We start from the raw sequence: 22,867 nt of genomic DNA on the forward strand, positions 1-22,867 counted from the left end.
TAAAGGACTAATAACCAAAATATGTATGGAACTTAAGCAACTCAATAGCAAGAAAACAACTCAACCAAAAATGGGGAAATGACTTAATAGACATTTCTCAAAAGAAGCCTAAGGTATAGCCAACAGATGCAGGAAAAATGCTCATTGTCATTAATAATCAGGGAAATGCAAATTAAAACCACAGTGGGATTTCACCTCACACCTGTTATAATGGCTGTTATCAAAAAAAGACAAAGCCAGATGTGGTAGCAAGCACATGTAGTCCTGGCTACACAGGAGGAAGAGGGTGAGGCAGGAGGATTGCTTGAGTCCAGGAATTTGAGTCCACCCTAGGCAACATAGTGAGACCCCCATCTCTAAAAAAAAAAGAAAAAAAAAGTAAAATTTTAAATTTTAAAAAAGAAAAAATATAATAAGTGTTTGCAAGGGTATGGAGTAAGAGGAATCCTTGTGCACCAGTGGTGGGAATGTAAATTAATACAGCCATTTTGGAAAATAATATGGAGGAGGGTCCTCAAAAACCAAAATTAGAACCACCATATGATCCAGCAATCTCACTTCTGGGGATATATCCAAATGAATTGAAATGAGCATGTTGAAAGGATACCTGCAGTACATGTAGATTGCAGCATTGTTCACAATAGCTAAGATAAGGGAGCAATGTAGGTGTCCAGCTTCAGCTAAATGGATATACATAACAGAATACTATTCAGCCTTAAAAGGGAGGGAAATCCTTCATTTGCAACAACATGGATGAACCTGGAAGACATTGTGCTAAGTGAAATAAGCCAGGCACAGAAGAACAAATACCACGTCTCACTTATAAGCGGAATCTAAAAAAGTTAGACTCGGCCAGGTGCGGTGGCTCACACCTGCAATTCCAGCACTTTGGGAGGCCGAAGCAGGTGGATCACGAGGTCAGGAGTTTGAGACCAGCCTGGCCAATATGGTGAAACCCTGTCTCTACTAAAAATACAAAAATTAGCCAGGCGTGGTTGTGCGCCTGTAATCCCAGCTACTCAGGAGGCTGAGGCAGAAGAATTGCTTGAACCCAGGAGGTGGAGGTTGCAGTGAGCCGAGCTCGCACCACTGCACTCCAGCTTGGGCAACGGAGGGAGACTCTGTCTCAAAAAAAAAAAAGTTAGACTCATAGAAGTACAGAGTAGAATAGTGATTATCAGAGGTAGAGGAGAAGGGTGAACGGGGAAAGAAAGAGGAGAAGTTGACCAAAGGGTATAAAGTTTCAGTCAGACAGGAGGAATAAGCTTTAGTGATCTATTGCACAGAATGATGAGTTAAATAATAATGTCTATTTCAAAACTGTTAAAAGGATAGATTTTAAATATTTCCACCACAAAAAATAAGTACGTGTGGTGATAAAATGTGTCAATTATTTTATCTGGTTTAATCATTTCACATTTTAAACATATCAAAACATCAATTCAATATATTTGTACATCACAAATTTATTTGTACATCACAAATGTATATAATTATTATTTGCCAATTGAATATACAATTTTAAAAATATATCTTGTAATTCTGTAGGATAGAAGTCCAACACAGTTTTACTGGGCTTTAGGACACTCTGGGGGAAAATTCATTGCTTCCTGGGCTCTTCCTCCATCTTCAAAACGAGTAGTGCTAGTGGAGTCCTTCTCACATTGCATTTCTCTGACCTCTGCCTTCATCACAACACTGTTTTCTGTCCCCCTCTTTCACTTTTGTTGTTGTCTTGGTGCTTGTAAAACTGTTGACTTAATTTATTTCTATTGATTTACATTTGATGTTTCTGTATGAAAGTGACACTTTTTCATTGCAAAATTTTTAGACAGTAGAGAAGTATAAATTAACCTTTCAGCTGTAATCTCACTTTATTTTAGTACACATTGTTTTTTCTCCAGAAATGTTATTTCTATATAAGTATGTTTATATGTATGTGTTTATATATATATATATATATGCTTATTTTCACTCATATTTTACATGCTAAATTATAACATGATTTTTAAAAATTAAACAATATGGTTAACATTAGTAGACTTAGGTCTACATTTTAAATATCTGTGTAAAGTTTTAATGTCTAGGTAACAATAATCAATCTCTTATGAATGGACATTAAGGTCATTAACATTTTTATACCTTGTCGGATTTGATTTGCTAACTTCTGTTGAGGGTTTTTAAATTTATGTTCATGAGAGATATTGGTCGGTAGTTGGTTTTTCTTTCTTCTAGTGTCTTCATCTGGCTTTGGTATTAATGTAATGCTGGCCATATAGAATGAGTTAGGAAATATTCGCTCTGCTTCTATCTGATATGCTGAAAGCAATTATAGACAATTGGTATAACTTATTTCTTAAATTTTGGTAGAATTCTCCAGTGAACCTATCAGGGTCTGGTGCTTCCTGCTTTGGAAGGCTACTAATTATTGATTCGATTTCTTTTATAAATATAGACCTATTCAAATTGTCTATTTCTTCTTATGTGAGTTTTGGCAGATTGTCTTTTTTTTTTTTTTTTTTTTTTTTTTTGGAGACGGAGTTTCGCTCTTGTTGCCCAGGCTGGAGTGCAATGGCGCAATCGCAGCTCACCGCAACCTCCGCCTCCCGGGTTCAAGCAATTCTCCTGCCTCAGCCTTCTGAGTAGTTGGGATTACAGGCATGTGCCACCACACCCAGCTAATTTTGTATTTTTAGCAGAGACCAATTTTCTCCATGTTGGTCAGACTGGTCTTAAACTCCCGACCTCAGGTGATCCGCCCACCTCGGCCTCCCAAAATGCTGGGATTACAGGCGTGAGCCACCATGCCCAGCCCAGATTGTGTCTTTCAAGGAATTGTCCATTTCATCTAGGTTATCAAAATGGTGGATATAAAGTTGTTCATAGTATTTTTTTTACTATGCTTTTAATGTCCATGGTATTTGTAGTGATGTGACCGCTTTCATTTCTAATAGTGGTAATAATTTGTGTCTTCTCTTCCTTTTTGTTAGCTTGGCTAGAAGTTTATTGATTTTATCAGTCTTTTTAATTTTCTTTGAGATGAGGGGTCTTGCTATGTTGCCTAGGCTGGACTTAAATTCCTGGGCTCACACAGTTCTTCCATCTCAGTCTCCTGAGTAGCTGGGACTACAGGCATGCACCACAGTGCTTGGTTTTTATTGATCATTTTATATAATCAGCTTTTGATTTCATTGATCTTCTCTATTAATTTCCTATTTTCAATTTCATTGATTTCTTCCACATTAATTTTTATTAATGAAAAATTAATCTGCATTAATGTTTATTGTTTGTTTTCTTGTGCTTACTTTGGATTTAATTTGCCCTTTTTCTAGTTTCCTAAGGAAGAAGCATAGTTGATTGATTTTTTGGTTCCCACAACTTAACAAAACATTTTTATTTTTTATTTTTACTTGGTTCAAAATATTCTTTAAATTTCTCTTGTGATTTTTTTTCTTTGACTCATCCCTCTTCCACTTTTAATTACATTGAATTGAACTAAATAATCCAGGGTAATTTCCCTATTTTAACACAGGCTTATTAGCAACCTTAATTTCATTTACAACCTTAACTGCATCTAACATATTTATAGGTTCTGGAGATTAGGATGTGGACTTAACATTTAGTGGATGACAAGGCACTATTCTGCCTACCACAATGGTTCTTTTAAGAGTTAGTAAGGCAATTTGATCAACAAGACACACTAATATGGAAAAGAAGCTTTTGTTAAAAATAAATTGTTAATCAGTTAAATTATAAATTATGACTGAGGGCAATACTAACATTTGTTGCAGCTGGTTCTTCCCAACGGGTATGTCAGTGGCCCACATGTTGAATGCCCAGTGGTCTCTCTCAGGCTGACTCCTGCCCTGGATAGATGAAGAGATCCAAGACTTACCAAAATTCACCTGTTCTGATTCTCATTCCTTCAGGACATGTAGTTATATTATCATTTAATTCATTAAGAACTCAGCCTCTAGGCCAGGCATGGTAGCTCACACCTGTAATCCCAGCACTTTGGAGGCCAAAGTGGGCAGATCACCTGAGGTCAGGAGTTTGAGAACAGACTAGCTCACATGGGGAAACCCCATCTCTACTAAAAATAAAAAAATTAGCTGGGGGTGGTGGCACATGCCCATAGTCCCAGCTACTCAGGAGGCTGAGGCAGAAGAATCACTGGAGTCCGGGAAGTGAAGATTTACTTCACCTCAGATAAAAAAAAAAAAGAACTCAGTCTACATCTCTGGTCACTTTGTAGCTAAATTACCTTTAGGAAGTTATTCGATCTAAGATTCAGTAAAATGGTCTGCTGTGGAGATTAAATATGAAAAAAAATATGTGAAACTCTTGGCAAAATATGTGACGCTTAGTGAGCACTCAATAAATTTTCATTAGTGATGGAAGTAGTAGTCGGAGTGATGATATTGCACTAGTTAAAATGTTAACGCTCATGTGTTGTTATATAATATCTCGTTGGTGACTCCTGAGGAAACACAATGGCTTTATGCACGGTTTTCAATCCACTCAGTAGGCCCCAGGGGAGGCTGGGCACATCTCTATAAAGCATGACAGCTAGAGAGTGTTGACGCAAAGTAAACAGAACAATTTTGTTACAATCTGTTTTCAATATGGTGCTTGGCATTCATTGAAATAAAAATATCTGCAGCTTTGAGAATGAAGATGTAAAAATCCACTGTTCTCTCTGAAAGAAATGACCCTCTAATAGTGGAAGAGTGGCAGGTATGGGGGAAGTATCTGGCAAGACTGCTCCCCAAAATCTGGCCATAGAGACAATTGCCTATTCTGTTCCACGTGGTGTCAGGCTGAGCTTATGAAGAGAGACAGATTTAATGTCCGCGTCAGAGCAGGAATATTGGTGCTTCCAGCCTAGCAGAGAGAGGTTTTGCTGGCTTCTACCTCAACAAAAGCACTACTAAAAGCCCTAAGAGTCGTAACATAAATGTTGGTTATTCTTTGCCTTCATGAGGAAAAATAGAATCATCTGGAAATGGAAGAAAGAAATGTTTTACATTTGAAATGTTTCCAAACTGGTGTTCTTTATTTCATTTTAGGGAACAACTGTGGCTTTTCCATCCTCATTTGTTAATTACTTCCTTTGCAAACATCAAACAAACTTTTTCATATGTGGAAGATGGTGCATGAATGATAGCACCCAAAATAATCCTTGCTGTTCTCACATAGCATATGCTCTTGATATTTTTAGCATATTGTAGTTGACAAATGAATACTAATAACTGATTTCTCTTCACTGTTTTTCCCTTTCAGGCCCTTGAGGGAAAGCTACTTGATCAAACATCCGATAGTCACAAATTTGAAACCGTGCTTCAGAATCCCAGCACATAGTAAAAGACAACACTGATAATTATACCTGTCAAGAAGCTGTGAACACATGGTGTATAAATTCTTTACCAAGGCAACTCGACACCTTCTTTCTCTGGGCTTGAACCGCCACTGCTCACGTGGGCTTTACATACATTGACCTTCCATTCACTGCAGTGGGAATTCTCAGTGTGCAGAAGGAGAGGTTTTCTAGTCTGCAAACTGAAACAGTGTAAGAAGAATAAAGTCTATGACTTTAAAGTAAATCACCAGGGCCAAGATTGAGTGAATCTTGGGTCCATAGCTTTTCCAGATAGTAGCAAACCTCTCATTAGGCTATAATTCAAACTGCATCAGTTCAAAGTTGTTGCCACTTAACAGAAACCTACACATTGCCCCTTACCCTCACCTGCTCCACAATCCATAGTGCTGAGTTGTCTGAATTGGAATTCCAGTTAATTGCAAGTTCAACTTCTGTTTTCCTCTTGAAAATCGCAAGGTATCATACTATATTTATATTTTCTTCATGTTCTAGAAGCAGTCGGCTTTTTCTTTTGTTTCCACGAATTTTATTATGCATTAATAGAATGGACCAATTTTAGCTCAACTTTTAGTTTGTTAGAAGCAAGTGTAGGAACTCCAGCACTGTAGTTTTTAATTTAATTAGTGCTTGTATCTATTATTATTAATTCCAACAGAGTATAATGTATATTTATTCTATAAAATATATATTATTAGAGTGCATTTGTTACAACTTAGGTTCTTTTCTTACCAAGTATTAAGAATCTTTAAGAGAATACTAGCAAAGGACCTAGCCCCATGAACGGATTCTCATATGTTATACACATAAACCCACTCTCAATATTTTTTGTTGAGTTTTATACTTTTTGATTGATAAACACTGAAGAAATCTAAACTCTACTCACACTGATGTGCTGTCGTAGAAGCCTATTTCGTATTTTAAAGCTTAGTAAAACTAAATTATACTTATATAAATATAAATTTGCATATATATTCAAATATTTGTGTCACACAAAGTTTAGGTCAATTTCCCCAAATATAAACTAGACATTTTTGGCAATCTAAGATAAACAAGTATTATTTCTCTTATAATTGGGCAGGTGGAAACCAGTGATACCAATATTGTGAATGGCAGATGCTGCTTCCTCTAGAAAAAAAATAAAACCACCAACTTTGTTAATATATTCCCATAGGTAAACAGACAATGAGATATCATCGTTCAGAAAATATCATTCACTGGAAAATAATCTGTCAGAACTACCTTTACAGGTCATAATTTTTGGTTTATGGTAAATCTAGGCACCTAAGTCTGATTTTACTTTATGAAATAAATAGGAAGCAATAATTGTTTGGGCATTTGAATACCTTAAGCACAGAAATGAACCTAAGAAAAGAATAATTGCTTAGTTGAAGTATTCAAAATAGATCAGGAAACCAGAGGCAAATATTTGAATATTCCCTTTTCTCAAATACAGAAATTGATTCCCCAAGATACAATACAATTTGACACTTCAGATAATCCCCCCAAATAGAAATGTATGAAGCTCAGTTTAGATTGTCTTCTTGAAAATAAAACTAAACCAATCAAAACTACCCAGCACATTTTATTATGCCCTGTTGGGTGATAGTATTGTCAATACCAGGTTTTCCCTGCTCTTCACAATGCATCCCTCACCAGAGGAAAAACAGCAAGGAAACTAGGACGTTTGCTAATTTCAACAATGCCCCCCTGTGATGACAGATTCCCATCCCTGAATACATATCATTTTTTACTAGAGAGAACGGGGGTGGTGGGGTGGGGGCAGTGAGGACCCTGAATGTTATATAAAATAGATTTACAAAAAGGACAAGCATGATAAAATGGAATGAATGGAGACGATGTATTATTCAGTTTGAACGAGATAGTTCACATTTTTATAAGAAAAATTTAATAAAACATATATTTTAGTTATCATTTAACAAAGATATATTAAAGCTATTCAGGCAATGCCACAGGATTCTCATGAAGGGAAATCACTGAACCCTTGTCATGAGAAAATGGTCATTTCAACACATTTCAATACATTGTATAAATTTGGAGCTTAAGGTGAGTGAGTATGTTTTCACTTAGTCATAAATGTTTGGTCAAAATTAAAGTTATCATATGGTTTCACATCAATACAAATATTGTCACAGTGTTACAGAAACAACTGTCAAATGGTAAGATAGTTTACATCTGTGTTTTCTAGAAGCCTTTGTATTTATGCTTCATTTGCTTAATGTTAAGTGCTGATAAAGGTATACCAGATTGTTTGTCAAAGTAAAGAGGCAATCCATCACACCTAGGACATCTAAGGATGGATTATACATCAGAGTGGTCTCATATACAAATGACCATTTTCCTTCAGTAAAATCTTGTTGGTTGAAATGTAAGCCTTCTCCTAAAGTTTTAATCAGACGTAGCCATCACTAAGACTTAAGCCACTTGTGGTTCTCTTAAGTTTCGCTGAAGCCAGAAGAAGAAGGAAAAAATTACCACAATTTGTATTATACTAATTATCTTCACTATTAACGATCATATTAGAGCCACTGACATGTCCCAAATTATATTAAAATAAAAACCTGCATTGCTCTGACATGAAGCTCAATTCAACGTAATAAACAAATTAGGTATTAAACGTTAAAATTTAAAAAACTGCTACGATATCACCAGAAATCCTGGTGAAATTTAATTAATTTTTTCCCTTTTTTAGGTCAGTGGCCAGTGGGATAGATTTTTCTAAACTTTTTCCTGCTATGATTTTGAAGAAAAATACATAGAGCATAGTTCAGTAAAAGAGTTTCCAAGCCTTTTCACTGGAGCATTTACATTTTGATTCTGTTGTCATTTGAAATAGAACATCTGCAGGGAGATAATGAGCTTAAGTTACAATTGACTTTGGAAAGAATAACAGACTTTTGTGTTTCCTCAATCATGTAGTCAATAGGGAATTCTCCAGTTATGTGAACAATCACAATCTTTTAAGACAATACTTAGATCTAAATGCAAAATCTAGCATGCAGAGGCTTTTTAAGGATTTTAGGCTGTCTCCAAAGAACTTGGCTCGAGATGGATTACACAGATTTGCAAATGCAGTTTTCAACTGTGACATCAAACTGATCTTATCTCATTTCATGCTACTCAACTGTGCCTGTAGGACCCCAAGAGGTGGAATATTTTGTCTACATTATTTTAAACATCTATAGATATGTGTGGATGTGTGAATAATGCCTAAATTTCTCATCTTTTAGCTAGTTTGTTTTTATCATACAGACACAGCCTGTTCATAAGACCAGCTTTAGACAACTTAGAACTCAATGCTGTGAAGATTCAGGGAGGCCAACATAGAAAAGATCTTCCAAAATATGGGGTGGTCCGACCCATCTCATCCCTCTCTAGCTGGATAACTCTATAGAGAAAGGGCTGTGACTGCCTTGACCACTGCCTGGCACAACTCAGTATTTGTTGGATGAATAAATGGCTGAATAAATAGACAAAAAAATGGATTTTGCCTTCTGAAAATCTCACAAATTTTACCAGCTTATATTATACTGATTGTCACTATGATTTCTAAATTTCATGGTTGGAACAATAATTGAGTCTTTATAAAAACTTTTTAGATGTATGAATTTGGAATTTCATTAATTAAAACCTTCAAAGATTTGAGGACATTTGAACAGTGGATAAGGAACAATGTTTGGGGATACAGAGTTTTTATGCTGAGTTGAACTCAACCTTTCTAGTTCTTTATACAAGCTTCCTGAATTATCTGGCAGGAATGATTCAAACATAAAACCCCATTTTTAAATTTTATAAAAGATATTTTCATTTTTATATAAAAGATCATCAGGCATATTATCCCCTTTGATATTTATTAACAACTGTTCTCTAAGAAATTCATAATAATTGGAGACACCATCCCTAAATCTCTTCCTACTTTCAAAAGATCACTTATCCTTTCATATTTGATTCCTAGAATATACTAAGCTGAAGTTTAATCACATACTTATTCAGATGTTCCCATGTGTTTATTCATTTAACAAATATTTATTGTGTACCTAGTGCATGCTAGGTTCTGGAAATGCAACAGCAAACAAGACAGACACAATCCCTCGTGGAGCTTACTGTGAGAAACTCTCCAACATTTACCCTAGCAATAACTAGAGAGTTTACTGTCCATTGGGTCCTCTTCACACCTGATAGAAAAAATAAAATTCCTCACCCCATGGAAATCATGAAATACTCCCTGCACGGATTTGTGTGAGCTTGCTTTTCTAGAAACACTGCTCAAAAATGCTGCTTAGTTTATCTATAAACCACAGTTATACCCCAGTGAGGTAGGTAAGTAATTTATTCATAACTAACATTTATGCAGCTCTATTTTCCAGCTGCTGTGCTGAGTGCTTTTATGGACTATCTCACTAAATCCCTTCAACAACTCTATTCAGTAGGTTCAATTTTATAGATAAAAAAACTGAAGCACAGATATATTATGTGACTTGTCCAAGGTCACACAGCTAGCAGGTGGAACTGGGATTTGAACCCACGCAGTCTGACACAAGAGCTCATGTGTCTAATCATTATCTGTGGTTTGGGGGACACCATTACATTAAAATGAATGAGTCACTAAGTGAGTCACTGTATATAAAATACTGGGAAATTGTAAAGTAATATACAAAAGATATTAACAAAGTATTATTCATGGTAAACAAATCACATCAGTAGCAAACACAGGGTGAGAACTCAATCTTATGTTATAGCTTACTCTTAAGAAGAATATGTGAAGCCAGGATCATGGTTAAAGGTACAGACCAGAAAATTTCTAACATGTGATAAATATATCAGTGACTTTTCAGATTTATTTCTTGTTAGCCACTGTGTCTATTTGGTGCTACAAAAACTGAAAGAAACAAAATCCGTGATGTAAGGGCTTATAATAAATACACAGTTTGGAGATGAACTAAGGATATTTTACATTTACAGGGAAGGATTGGACAATGGTATCGTTTTCTCACCATTTGCATGTACATCATGTCTTTCAAATTGTTTCCATTATTTTTCTGAAAGAGCTGCAAAATTGTGCAGTGGTTCAACCTGACCAAAGTGGTATTATGCTGCTGGGAAGTAAAAGTATTAGACACCAAACTGGAAGTATTGTTTTCATTATCAAATGACTTTAAGTTCTTTTAAAGCATGGATGCAAAAGAATTTTTAGATACTGAAGACACCTGAATATTGGGATGCTAAGTTTCTTGGGTTTCTCCATTCTTGACCACACAGTGGTGTCATTCTATTGAGGGCTTAGATTCTGTAAATGAACAGACAATTTTTTTTTTGCTTTCTAGTTTCACACTCAACATAGAACACTTCTGTGACCAAATGTAAAGGTTTCCCCACCCCCCCAACCCCAATAATTTTCCAAGCAGGTACCAACTGGATGTCCTATAATTCAATTCAATTCTGAAACTATTTACTTGAAGATGGTGTAGATTCCACAGATTGAGGGCTCAGTCTCACTTAGCCTACTTAAGATGCCAATTGCAAGTAGTAGGTTGTCACCTGTCCTTCGACTGGCTGGAGACTGGGATTCCCACAAGCCCTTCTTTGGGTTCAGCTGGGACAGCTCACAAAACTGAGGAAAACACCTTCTTAGTTTACTGGTTTATTATAAAAGATATCATAAAGGGAATTTTTACCCAGTTCAAATTATATGGTCATGTAGTTACCAGGAACCTATATTCAGGAATGCTTATCAGTGTCCTTTCCATCCTTTCACAAACCTCCTTGAAGACACAATATTCTAGGATTTTGCTTGTTTGTGAACCGTGAAACTGCATCAGAATTAAGCAATTAACTGTGGAAATGACTTAAGATAGGCATAAGGACACAATCCACAAGGAAATTTGGTTATTTCTGTGGCCTACAATAATTTAACATATTAACCATAATTATGAGTGATAGTCTATACCCAGGCATACAGAATTTTAGGAGTCCCACACAATTTTGGAACATATATTAATAACATGTTTATGAAATACAAGTCAAAGAAGGTTAAACATCATTCCTTATTTGATAAGGCTTCCCATGTAATTTAACACATCAAATAATTCTATTTCTCTCACCTTCGGATGCTACAGGGACCTTCTCTAGCATCCTAACTTTAGGGGTCAAAAAAAAAAGAATTATGAAGATGAAATTTGATTTTAGGAAACCTGTCAAATATGTGTTTTAAAACACTTAACCAAAATAGAATCACAGGCCACTGTAAAATAATGATCATTCGTGTAGCTGAAATAATAATTTAAAGATTTTCAAAAAATGCAAAAACCTTTACTCTTTGAGAGAAGACCCGGTTTCCCAAACAATCAAAATACCTAAGAGATAGAGCATGAGATGGATTATGTCTCTCTCTCTTATCATTGTTTCTTATTTTTTGCTTTTTACCCAAAAGGTGAACAAAAACATTTTACTGACATATTAACACTACATAAAATTTTTGTTCAAAAGAGAAAGCCAAATTTTACTTTTGGATTAGTATATTATCAACACTAAAGCTAATTTTAATAAAACCTTATAAATCTATCAGATCTGTCATCTTACAGCCACACAAGATTTTCATACACCCTTTTTTGTTTTACATTTTCTTGCTCTTCCAAACTCTCTATATTCATCTAGTTTTACCTATTTTGTATTCAATTTGAAATTTTTAAGAAACTTCTACACTAGACAAAATTATTTTTATGTCAACACACACTTTTATGCCTTTACAACTTTCCTCACCAAAAGCATATCTTGCTTTTGTTTATACATTCTGTATAAATAATTGTTTTTTTCATATCTAGTAGTTTTAATTACATACATTGACTACAATTTTAACTCTCAGTAACCCTAATTTCTAGTGAAAATATTAGGAAGAAATTTTGAACTGTTTTATATCAATATTTATAGATAAAAACAAGTTTATAATTTTTTAGAAAGACATTTTCCTAAATTATTGTTAACAGATCTAAATATATTTAGCTTTTCTATACTGTATTAAAATAATATGTCAAGGTATATAGACTTAAACTCATGCCTGATAACTAATATTTCAGTATTTTACCTTATTTAAAAATGACTCAGGCATTTTATGACTATTAATTTAATGAAAGTTAACTTTAAAATTTTAAATTGCTGAAAATAATTTTCAAACTATTACCAGGGGTCCTTGCTCCCAGAGCTCCCAAGATGGTGGTGGGCTACTTCCAAAATGGCAGCGGGCCACTTCCAAGATGGTAGCAAGCCTCGTGTTCTCTGACCTGGGGTTCTTGGCCTCACGGATTCCAAGGAATGGAATCTTGAGCCATGCGGTGAGTGTTATAGCTCTATTAGAAGTCGTGGGTCGTGGAAGACAACCGGGGAACCCAGTGACTAGTGTTCAGCTGGATTAGGATGAACTCAGGCACTTAGCCGTGCAGGAAAAATGGCAAGCCTTTAACCCAATCTGGAGTGGTGATGGGCGCCTCACTGGATCAGGAGCACAGCAGGCACCCTGCTGGATCCAGAGGGATGGAAGTCAGCAGCGGGTCTGTGACGGCGGCAAAACAGCAGTGGTGGATGGCGAGTGAAAGCTCAGCTGGAGCCGTAACAAACACGGACCAGAAGAGTGCAGTTGCAAGATTTAATAGAGTGAAATAGAGTGGAAACAGAGGTCCCATACAAGGAGGGGACCCAAAGGGGGTTGCTGTTGCTGGCTCGAATGCCTGGGTTTATATCCGGATCCTTGTCCCTCCCGCTGTGCTCTCAGGCAATAGATGATTGGCTATTTCTTTACCTCCTGTTTTTGCCTAATTAGCATTTTAGTGAGCTCTCTGGTTGGGTGTGAGCTAAGTTGCAAGCCCCATGTTTAGACGTAGATACGGTCACCTTCCCAGTTAGGCTTAGGGATTCTTAGTCGGCCTAGGAAATCCAGCTAGTCCTGTCTCTCCAAACTATGGCACAAATACCCTACCTAATGTCTTTCCCAGTCACCCTGGATTCCAAATAGCCACATGACACCCAAGAGGACTATGAAAAGCAGGGCCTGAGTCCTGTATTTATATACCAGGTATTGAGGTCAGGGTAAAAGACAGAGCCAGGGAGAAAATGCTTGGAGGATGGAACCCCTCCCAGAATAGCCAGGAGGCAAAGCTGAGACAAGGAAGAAGGGTCCATATGGGGCCTGTCTCTGTTTTATAGCTGCTGGTCTAGGTACTGAGAACATGTCTCCATGCCTCACCCAGGCCACCTACGCAGACTCTCAAATCCAGAGGCTCAACCAAAAACACAAGCTTGCTGTCAAATCAAGCAAGTACTGAATTATATTTAACTGATAATTTTGAAGCCATTCCTATTTTACCAACAATTTTTAAAACTAGCTTTTTTTTTTTTTTACCAAATATTATCACAAACACATAATGTATACGAACATACAAACACAGACAGAAGCAGATCTTACAGGTTTTATAAAGGATTCTCATTTGCCAGACTCTAAGTGGATTTTCCTCCTTCAGCTTATCAGTCTTCCAATTACCTGTTTCATTGTTCTAAGCAATTGTTAAGTAGGCAACAAAGTGGTATTTCTAAAGGCACAATTCTTACATGAAACAAGATCTGTATTTCAAAAGCACAGAGCTAAAATTTTAGGCCTACATATTGTATCATTTGCTCAAACCAAGGAAAAAGTGGTGTAAGTAAAAGTTCAGTCAAGACAAGATGTGAAAAAAGCACCTTAAACAAAGGTATGACTTGTCATACCTAAAACAATGGTTAAGAGTTTCTAATGTACACAGACAGAGCTCTTACAAATGGAGATTTCCTTTATAGATGTAAATTGCTTTTACAAAGGTCTTTCAAGATAGCTGGTTAAGTGCCAGGTAGATGTGTTTTAGTTTGATAGGTGGTCTTTTTAATTCAGCTACTCTTCCTTAGCTAAAATTATTGAGTTCAGGGTGGAGTACATTAAGGAACAGGACAAAGAAAGCATTCTCTATACCTGAACTCAGTATGGATAGATCTGAAAAAGAAGCAAGCCTACTTTACTGAGTATCCTCCTTTTCTAAAGACTTTATCTAGGATAGCTTTCTTTTCACCTTTGGGATGGAATAGTAACTGCATTAATCAGGGTTCTCTAGAGGGACAGAACTAATAGGATGTGTGTGTGTGTGTGTGTGTGTGTATGAGAGTTTATTAAGTATTAATTCACATGATCACAAGGTCCCACAACAGGCTGTCTGCAAGCTGAGGAGCAAGGAAAGCCAGTTTGAGTCCCCAAAACTGAAGAACTGTAGTCCAGTGTTCAAGGGCAGGAAGGTCCAGCATGGGAGAAAGATGTAGGCTGGGAGGCTAGGCCAGTCTAGTCTTTTCATGGTTTTTTGTTTGTTTGTTTTTTGGTTTTTTTTTTTCTGTGTGCTTTATATTCTAGCCATTCTGGCAGCTGATTAGATGGTGCCCACCCAGATTAAGGGTGGGTCTGCCTTTCCCAGCTCACTAACTCAAATATTAATTTTCTTTGGCAACACCCTCACAGACATACCCAGGATCAATCCAATTGAGTTGATACTCAGTATTAACCATCATAGTGACTAAGTGAAAATGTTAGCAGTTTCCATTTTTCTTATCAATTAGTTGCTTGAGCTTTTTATTTGCCTTTAAGCAAAAGTGTTTTTTTGTTTAAAAAAAAAAAAAAAAAAAGACTCCTCCATGGATGAGACTAATTAGGGGGCCCTCACTTTCAAATGCACTTCTTAAAGTGCAATGTTGTTCACTTAGAATGTTCCACTCTAATTTTAAACTATCTTTAGTAAGGTTTTGCCATTTCTATAACCATTTGCTGCTTCTGGGGCCTAATACTTTTTATGTGTAAATGTAGGCATAGCTAGAAGGTAGATTACTCAGTTCTTAAGAAATTAAGGATCCCATTTTTACTCTGAATCTTGGCTTTGACTCTCAGATCTCCTTGATCAACTTAACCAATAATTTTTCCATACCCAAATGCCCAGGAAAAATAAACAAAAATCTCTGTAAATGTATGAAAGCTGAAGTTTGCATCCCCTGTAGTATAACCATTTAATCCTAGTCTCTCTCTGACCCAGTCAGACACCTAAGGCCTCTAACTAGATCCAATTCAGTTAATTAACAGAGCCAATCTGATTCTGGGCCCAGCCCAATTTATGCTGCAACTTCCAACCCAGTTTGGATCAGAAATTTGCTCAAACTCAGAAAGCCTTGAAACACAAATCTGTGGGGCTTCAGAATTCAAGGGAGAACTAACCCAATAATCCCCAGTTTCAACAAGAAAACAATGGATACAATGGACCCAGCAGGTACCTTGCTTGGTCACTCAGTGTTCCTGGGGGTCACTGGAAGCTTTTCTTTGGATCCCACTTCTGACACCGTCTGTAAACAGAAAAAAACCTTAGACAAATCAAATTTGATAGAGTTGAATCAAACAAAGAATATTTCAGGAATTGAACAGCCTTCCAAGCAAGAGTAGGCTTAGAGAGACTCCAGCACAGCTGTGGATGGAAGAAGATTTAGGGACAGAACAAGGAAAATGACATACAGAAAATGGAAGTGAGGTATAGGAACAGCCAGATTGTGTACAGCTCAGAATTTACCATGTTTGAACATGGTTTTAATAGATGGAATTTGATGATTGCCATAAGAGTAGGTTACAGTGTGTTTACATTGTCAGTTTAGGTTAGGTTACAGTTCACTGCATACGGAGAAATCTTTAGGCTGAATTTTAAATATGTAAGGAGGCAGCTTTAGGCTAAGCTTAACAACTAGCACAGCTCTACAGTACAAAATATCTACCATGACTACATCAGATTATGACCCACCAATTTCAAAGTATTTGCTTAGAATGTGGTGTGTGTGTGTGTGTATGATGAGAGGATAAGGGACTGGGCAAAGTTCAGTGATAGGCTAACATGCTAACTAACATTAGGGAGTAGTATGGTTTGAAATGTGTATTTCCCTACTAAAGGGCACTGCTTTTCTAGCCTTATTAATCTTGCAGTCCAAATTGACCACTACCTATTCCTGGAAACTGTCCCAAACTTTCTTTCTCTTAGATTTTGATTATTCCTGAAATGCCTCTTTCATTCCTCAGAAAAAAATTCCCAATATAAAAGGCCGATTTCAAATAGCTTCTCTTCCAAGGAGGTTTTTCTAATTTTTTTTCAGACCTGACGTTACATATAACCCCTCTTTAGCATTTCTCTTAGCTTGTCTTGTAGTGGACCCATTTGTGTCCTTGTCATTTTAATTTCTCCTGTAGTAATTACCTACCAAGTGGGTGCTTAATATTACTTAAAAGGAATTTTCTTTCACCTGCCAACTTTATAGAATGGCTGCTGGATTATTTTGGGTCTATCTCAGTTCTCTATAGCTCACTCACAAAGTTCATCTGAGTTGAGAACTCAACACTGCACACTTTTAAAAAAGAAAAGAGCCTTAATTATTATTATTTTTTTTTACAAAGAGGAGATAAAGAATGTAAAGATAAAAGTGGTCATCCTTATATCTTATTCCCTGGTTGTTCTGATCTTATTCTTATCCTCAGGATGAATGTCGAGGTTAATGTAAATATTAACCATATTAATATTAAATACCCAATCCCCCCACCAAATGACTTTACTATAGATACATATTTGGTTGCTTATTCCATGGGAGAAATTCTAAAGTGTAAAGTGAGTTTTAAATTAGCAAGGTGGGCACAATAATACTACTTCCATATGCCTGAGTCTGTATTAATGGTCCTGCCTATTGTCACTGCCCATCAGAACACAAGCCCTACTTACACTACAGTAGTTCTCCTCTGCCCCTAAGCCATTATATCAGGGACAGGAGATTGTGATATTAATTACTGTTGTCTCAGCTGTAGCCTATATTCGAGGAAGATAAAAGGTGATCATCGAAATCAAAACATTTCTTCAGCTTTAGCCCACATTGTGTTCATCTGTGTTGCTAACACAAAGTTTTATCTGAGTTTTAACTTTTATATACCATATATATTCAACAACTAACTTAAACATTATGTTAATTTGCTACTTCTCCCACCTCCCCCATACCAAGGATAGAAAACATAATATCTTGAAGGAAAATTCTCATACATGAGAACTAATACTAATTTTTTTCATCCTTTAAGGTATAGTTATTACAAACACAAATTCAAGAACTATCCCACACAACTTAGTTCCAAAGAGTTTAATTGCTACCTGTTCCATAACTCTTTGCTTCCTGTGAGTTTTTGTTTATTAGCTGTATTTTTGTACATAATAGGGTTGTAAGAGTGAGAGGCTGACTGGCAGCTACAGAAAAGGGGACCCATAGAAGGTCTAGACCTGGATTTTTGTAACACAACAATCTAGCATCTAGTCCTCAGCTTTGCAGATCCAGCTTTTCTGATTTTTTTCTAGGAAACTCAAAGAGACAGCCTCATTTAGCACTAGGTTTTTCAGAATAATTATTACTAGCACCCCATTTTGCTCTCAGAAGTGTCCCAATAGAGACAACACATTACGTGGTCAACATATCTATAGGTGATATAGCACTGGAGAATCATTCATATTAACCTGCCTCAGTTCACAAGATGCTTAGGATTTTTCTTTTTGCAATTAACTAAAACACAACTCACTTGAGCTTGAGAAGAAAAAAAAAAAAAGGAGAGAGAATCAATTACTTCCAAAGCAGGACCGATCTAGGTCTCAGTATCTCAGTGTTGATAGAATTCTCACCTCTTCTTACCCTTCTGTCTTCCTCAGTGCTGCTTGTCTCTCCTCTTTTTGATTGTAGCTCTTGTTCTCTCCCACTGAAGTCATTTTCTCTCCTTTGGATGTTCCTCTCCTACTCTCTATTCCATTCTTATAGCTCTTCATCTAAAAGAAAAACCAGACTTTTTCCCTCAGTGCCTGTATCTTACAGGTAGTCTCTGAATGACTTGGGTCTGGTGCTCACTTTTTAAGGAGATTATTATGGGAAATGGTAGCATGACTGGCCAGGTCTGGGATATATCCTTGTACCTCCTGGATGTCCACTTACTAGCTGTAGGAAAAGCAAGATGAGTAGGACATTAACACTTCTAGTAGAAAACAAATTAAGAAAAAAACTAAAAAGGAACACAAATATCAAAATGGGTTTCAATTATAGGGGAGATAACACATCACTTGAGGAAATTAGAAAAATCTTTTTGGAAGAGCTGCCAATTGAAGTAGATGCTAAAAGTTGAGTGAGATTTGACAGTACAAAAGGAGTCTGAAATAGCACCGAGATAGACATTGACATGAGGGAGATTGCTCACCAAAATTTTGGCTTAAAATAAGAATCATTTATTTTGTTATTCATCCTGAAAGTCACAGAATTAGGCTGAGCTCAGCCGGGCTGTTCTGGGTTTGACTGGCTGGGCTTCCCCATGTGCCTGTAATCAATTGCCCATCAGCTGAGCAGCTCTGTTTCTGGGTTGGCTGACTTCCAATTGAAGTGACTCAGCTTTTTCCTCCATGGTCTATTACCCTCAGCAGGCTAGTGTGGGCTTGTTCTCATAATAGAGGAAAAAATCTCAAGAGAGAGCAAAAGTCCACAAACCTTCTGAGAATTAGGCTCAGACTGGCAAAATGTCATTTCTATCACATTCTATTGGCCAAAACAAGTCATTCGCCCAGCCCAGACTCAGCAATTGGGGGAAAAGTCTCTACCTCTTGATCATTGTAAAAGGCATTTATGCACAGAGGAACAGAAAATCGGGCCACTTTTGCAATCTACAGCAGTGTTTTACTGAAATAAAATAATTAGAAAAGTATTTTGTGTAGACAAAGCTATACTTAACAGCTAACATTTATTGAGTTGTATTTTTTTCTCTAACTTGATTTTTATCCTGACCTTTATCTTTTGTCAGAATACATATTTATCTTGTCTTACAGCCTAATGCTAAAGTGTCTGACCCATGTCCAGGTGTTCTTCTTACAGGAAACTTGTTTATATTGTTATACACAGATGCCCTTGTGACTCTCATCAGACCTGTGAATAGTTTATTCCTACCAAGATAGCCATTCTGTAGGAAAGCCCTGACTGGAAAAGAAGTTAGGTTCGGGTATGTTGGCCATGTGAGATGCAGAAGAGGCAGCACAACAAAGCACATGATGTATTAGTCCGTTTTCACACTGCTAATAAAGACATACCAGAGACTAACTTATACAGGATAGATGTTTAATGGACTCACAGTTCCACATGGATGGGAGGCCTCACAATCACGATGGAAGGCAAGGAGGAACAAGTCACACCTTACATGGATGACAGCAGGCAAAGAGAGAGCTTCTGCAGAGAAACTCCCCTTTTTAAAACCATCATATCTCGTGAGACTTACTATCACGAGAACAGCACAGGAAAGACCCACCCCCAAGATTCAATTACCTCCCACTGGGTCCCTCCCACAACCTGTGGGAATTGTGGGAGCTACAATTCAAGATGAAATTTGGGTAGGGACACAGCCAAACTATGTCACATGGAATAATAGAAGCAGTTTTATTACTCACATATACCCTAGAGAGAAGAGAGCAGCACATTTTTCAGGACCAACGGGAAGGAGGGAGTCCAGGACACACAGACTCAACTGTCAAGTGGGGAACAAAAGAGAGAGAGTGAGCGACCTAAGAGCCAAAGCCTTAATTGGGGTCCAGGCCATTTCCTAGGTAGATTTCTGGTGGGGAGTTACAACTGGTGGGTTTAAGAGCAAGTGGGCAGGAGTTCGATGCAGTCCTGCAGTGACTGCAGAGAGGTGGTCACTGTGGCCTATCTACAAAGCACATGCCGCGTGTGGGAGTGGGTGGAGCAAGTAAAGTAGGTTGAATATGACTATCTCGTAGGGAAATAGTCACCAGGAGGCAGTTAATGAGACACATCTGAATGAAGTATCTTGAAAAACGGGGAAGAGGTGGAGAACTGAAAACTCTGTCAAACCTATTGACTCATTGAATATGGAAAGTTAAACCATTTATATTCAAAATGGATGTTGAAGCAACATACAATTATAAGAATTCAGTATATTTGTACTTACTATATGTCAAGTACTGTTCTAAGAACTTCACATATATTAACAGATTTTAATTATTGTGACATTCTTTATTTCAGAGAAACAGACTACCTGCATATGAAAGCTTAGGCAGGGCTTACTAATAGTAAAGGAAACCTAGCTGGGTCTAAAGTTAGGAATTCCCTGCACCCTGGGCTATTGCTCCTCATTAGAAGTTAAGCTACCCAGCATAGTCACTGCTTAAGTTCTCAGCTGTCTATGTAGAATGTGACAAATAATAGGATAGTTTTGACTTTTTTCTTTCAATCCAAATGCAATCTACTGAGGCAAATATGATATGATATTATATGTTATAAGGTCTCATGTTTACATATGAGAGTAATATGTTTTTATTGGGCCAGAATTATAGCTAAAATTTGAAGATGAAATAGAAATTAACCGTATATTCCCATACTCTAAAGAAAGCCATTATATTAGTCCGTTCTCACTCTGCTGGGAAGAAATACTTGAGACTGGGTAATTGACAAAGGGAAGAGGTTTAACTGACTCATAGTTACGGATTGCTGGGGAGGCCTCAGGAAACTTACAATCACGGCAGAAGGCAAAGGAGAAGCTGGCACCTTCTTCACATGGCAGCAGGGCGGAGTGAGTATGTGCAGAGGAAATGCCAGATGCTTATAAACCCATCAGATCTCACAAGAACTCACTCACTATCATGAGAACAGCATGGGAGAAACTACCCCCGTGATCCAATTACCTCCACCTGGACCTGTCCTTGACGCATAGGGATTATGGGGATTACAATTTGAGATAAGATTTCGGTGGGGACACAGAGTTGAACCATATCATCCCTATACTACCTAAAAATAATAGCACTGGGCCCATTCAATTCAAAGCACCCTCCCTCATCCATATATCAGATCAACAGACAAATAAAAGTGTAAGAAATGATGTTTTTGGGACAGGTTTTTCTATCTTCACCTTCACTCTTGCCCAGCCCAACCCATGTGAAGGAGAGGAGCTTAAAGATAAACTATCAGAAAAATTTAGTAGGGTTAACACTGAATTACCCAGATTCATAATAAATATTACTAGCTCTAAAGAGAGAGATAGACTGGAATATAATTAGAGTGGGGAAACTTCAGTACATTACTCTCAGCATTAGCATTAGCATCTAGACAGAAAATCAACAAAGAAACATTGGATTTAAACTGAACTTTAGACCACATGGACCTAACAGATGTTTACAGAACATTCTATCCAACAATTGAAGAATATACATTCTTTTCTTTGGCACATGGAGCATTCTGCAGGATAGACCATATGTTAGGCCACAAAATCAGTCTCAACAAATTTTAAAAATTAAAATCATGTCAAGTAACCTCTCAGACTACAATGGAATAAAACCAGAAATTAATACCAAGAGGAACTCTGGAAACAATACACATACATGAAAATTAAGCAACATGCTTTTGAATGACAATTGGATCAATAAAGAAATTAAGATGGAAATCAAAAAATTTCCAGAGACAAATAAATATGGAAACACAACATACCAGAACCTGTGTGATACAGTAAAAGAGGTGCTAGGAGGAAAGTTTATAACAATAAATGCCTACATCAAAAAAGCAGAAAGATTACAACTAACAATCTAACAATGCACCTCAAGGAGTTAGAAACAGAAGATATAACCAGGCCAGGTGTGGTGGCTAACACCTGTAATCCTAGCACTTTGGGAGGCCAAGGTGGGCAGATCATGAGGTCAGGAGTTCGAGACCAGCCTGGCCAGCAGGGTGAAACCCTGTCTCTACTAAAAATACAAAAAATTAGCCAGGCATGGTGGCATGCACCTGTAGTCCCAGCTACTCAGGAGGCTGAGGCAAGAGAATCACTTGAACCCAGGAGGCAGAGGCTGCAGTAAGCTGAGATTGCACCATTGTACTCCAGCCTGGACGACAGAGAGAGACTCTGTAAAAAAAAAAAATAAAAATTCAACTCAAAGTGTTCTAAAGACTATGTGTAAGATCTGAAACTATAAAAATACTAGACGAAAATCTAGGAAGAACTCATGGACACTGGCCCAGGCAAAGAATTTATAAGACCTCAAAAGCACAGGCAATGAAAAGAAAAGAAATAAATGGGACCTAATCAAACTAAAAAGATTCTGCACAGCAAAAGAAATAGTCAACACAGTGAAGAGACACCCTGTTGAATGGAAGAAAAATTTGCGAATTTTTCATCTGACAGGGAATAATATCCAGAATATAAAAGGAACTCAAACAATTCGAGATGAAAACAACAAACAATCCCACTAAAAAGTGAGCAAAGGACATGACTAGATATTTCTCCAAAAAAGACATACATACAGCCAACAGGTAAATGAAAAAATAATCAGGATGGCAACCCCATTTTCAATAGCTAGGAATAATTTATAAGAT

General features: G+C 37.0%; 1 protein-coding gene across 1 annotated transcript in view; it reads left to right on the forward strand.

Moving 5' to 3' along the window:
- Positions 1-10,522, forward strand: part of LIN7A (lin-7 homolog A, crumbs cell polarity complex component) — a 148,632-nt gene extending 138,110 nt beyond the window's left edge. The window contains exon 6 of the mRNA XM_003259597.3: positions 5,284-10,522. The gene's annotated coding sequence lies outside the window, so the exon portion shown is untranslated. The remainder of the gene's footprint in view (positions 1-5,283) is intronic.
- Positions 10,523-22,867: the final 12,345 nt, after the last annotated feature.

The sequence above is a fragment of the Nomascus leucogenys genome, chromosome 10, assembly GCF_006542625.1.
Source record: "Nomascus leucogenys isolate Asia chromosome 10, Asia_NLE_v1, whole genome shotgun sequence".
NCBI classification, from domain to species: Eukaryota; Metazoa; Chordata; class Mammalia; order Primates; family Hylobatidae; genus Nomascus; species Nomascus leucogenys.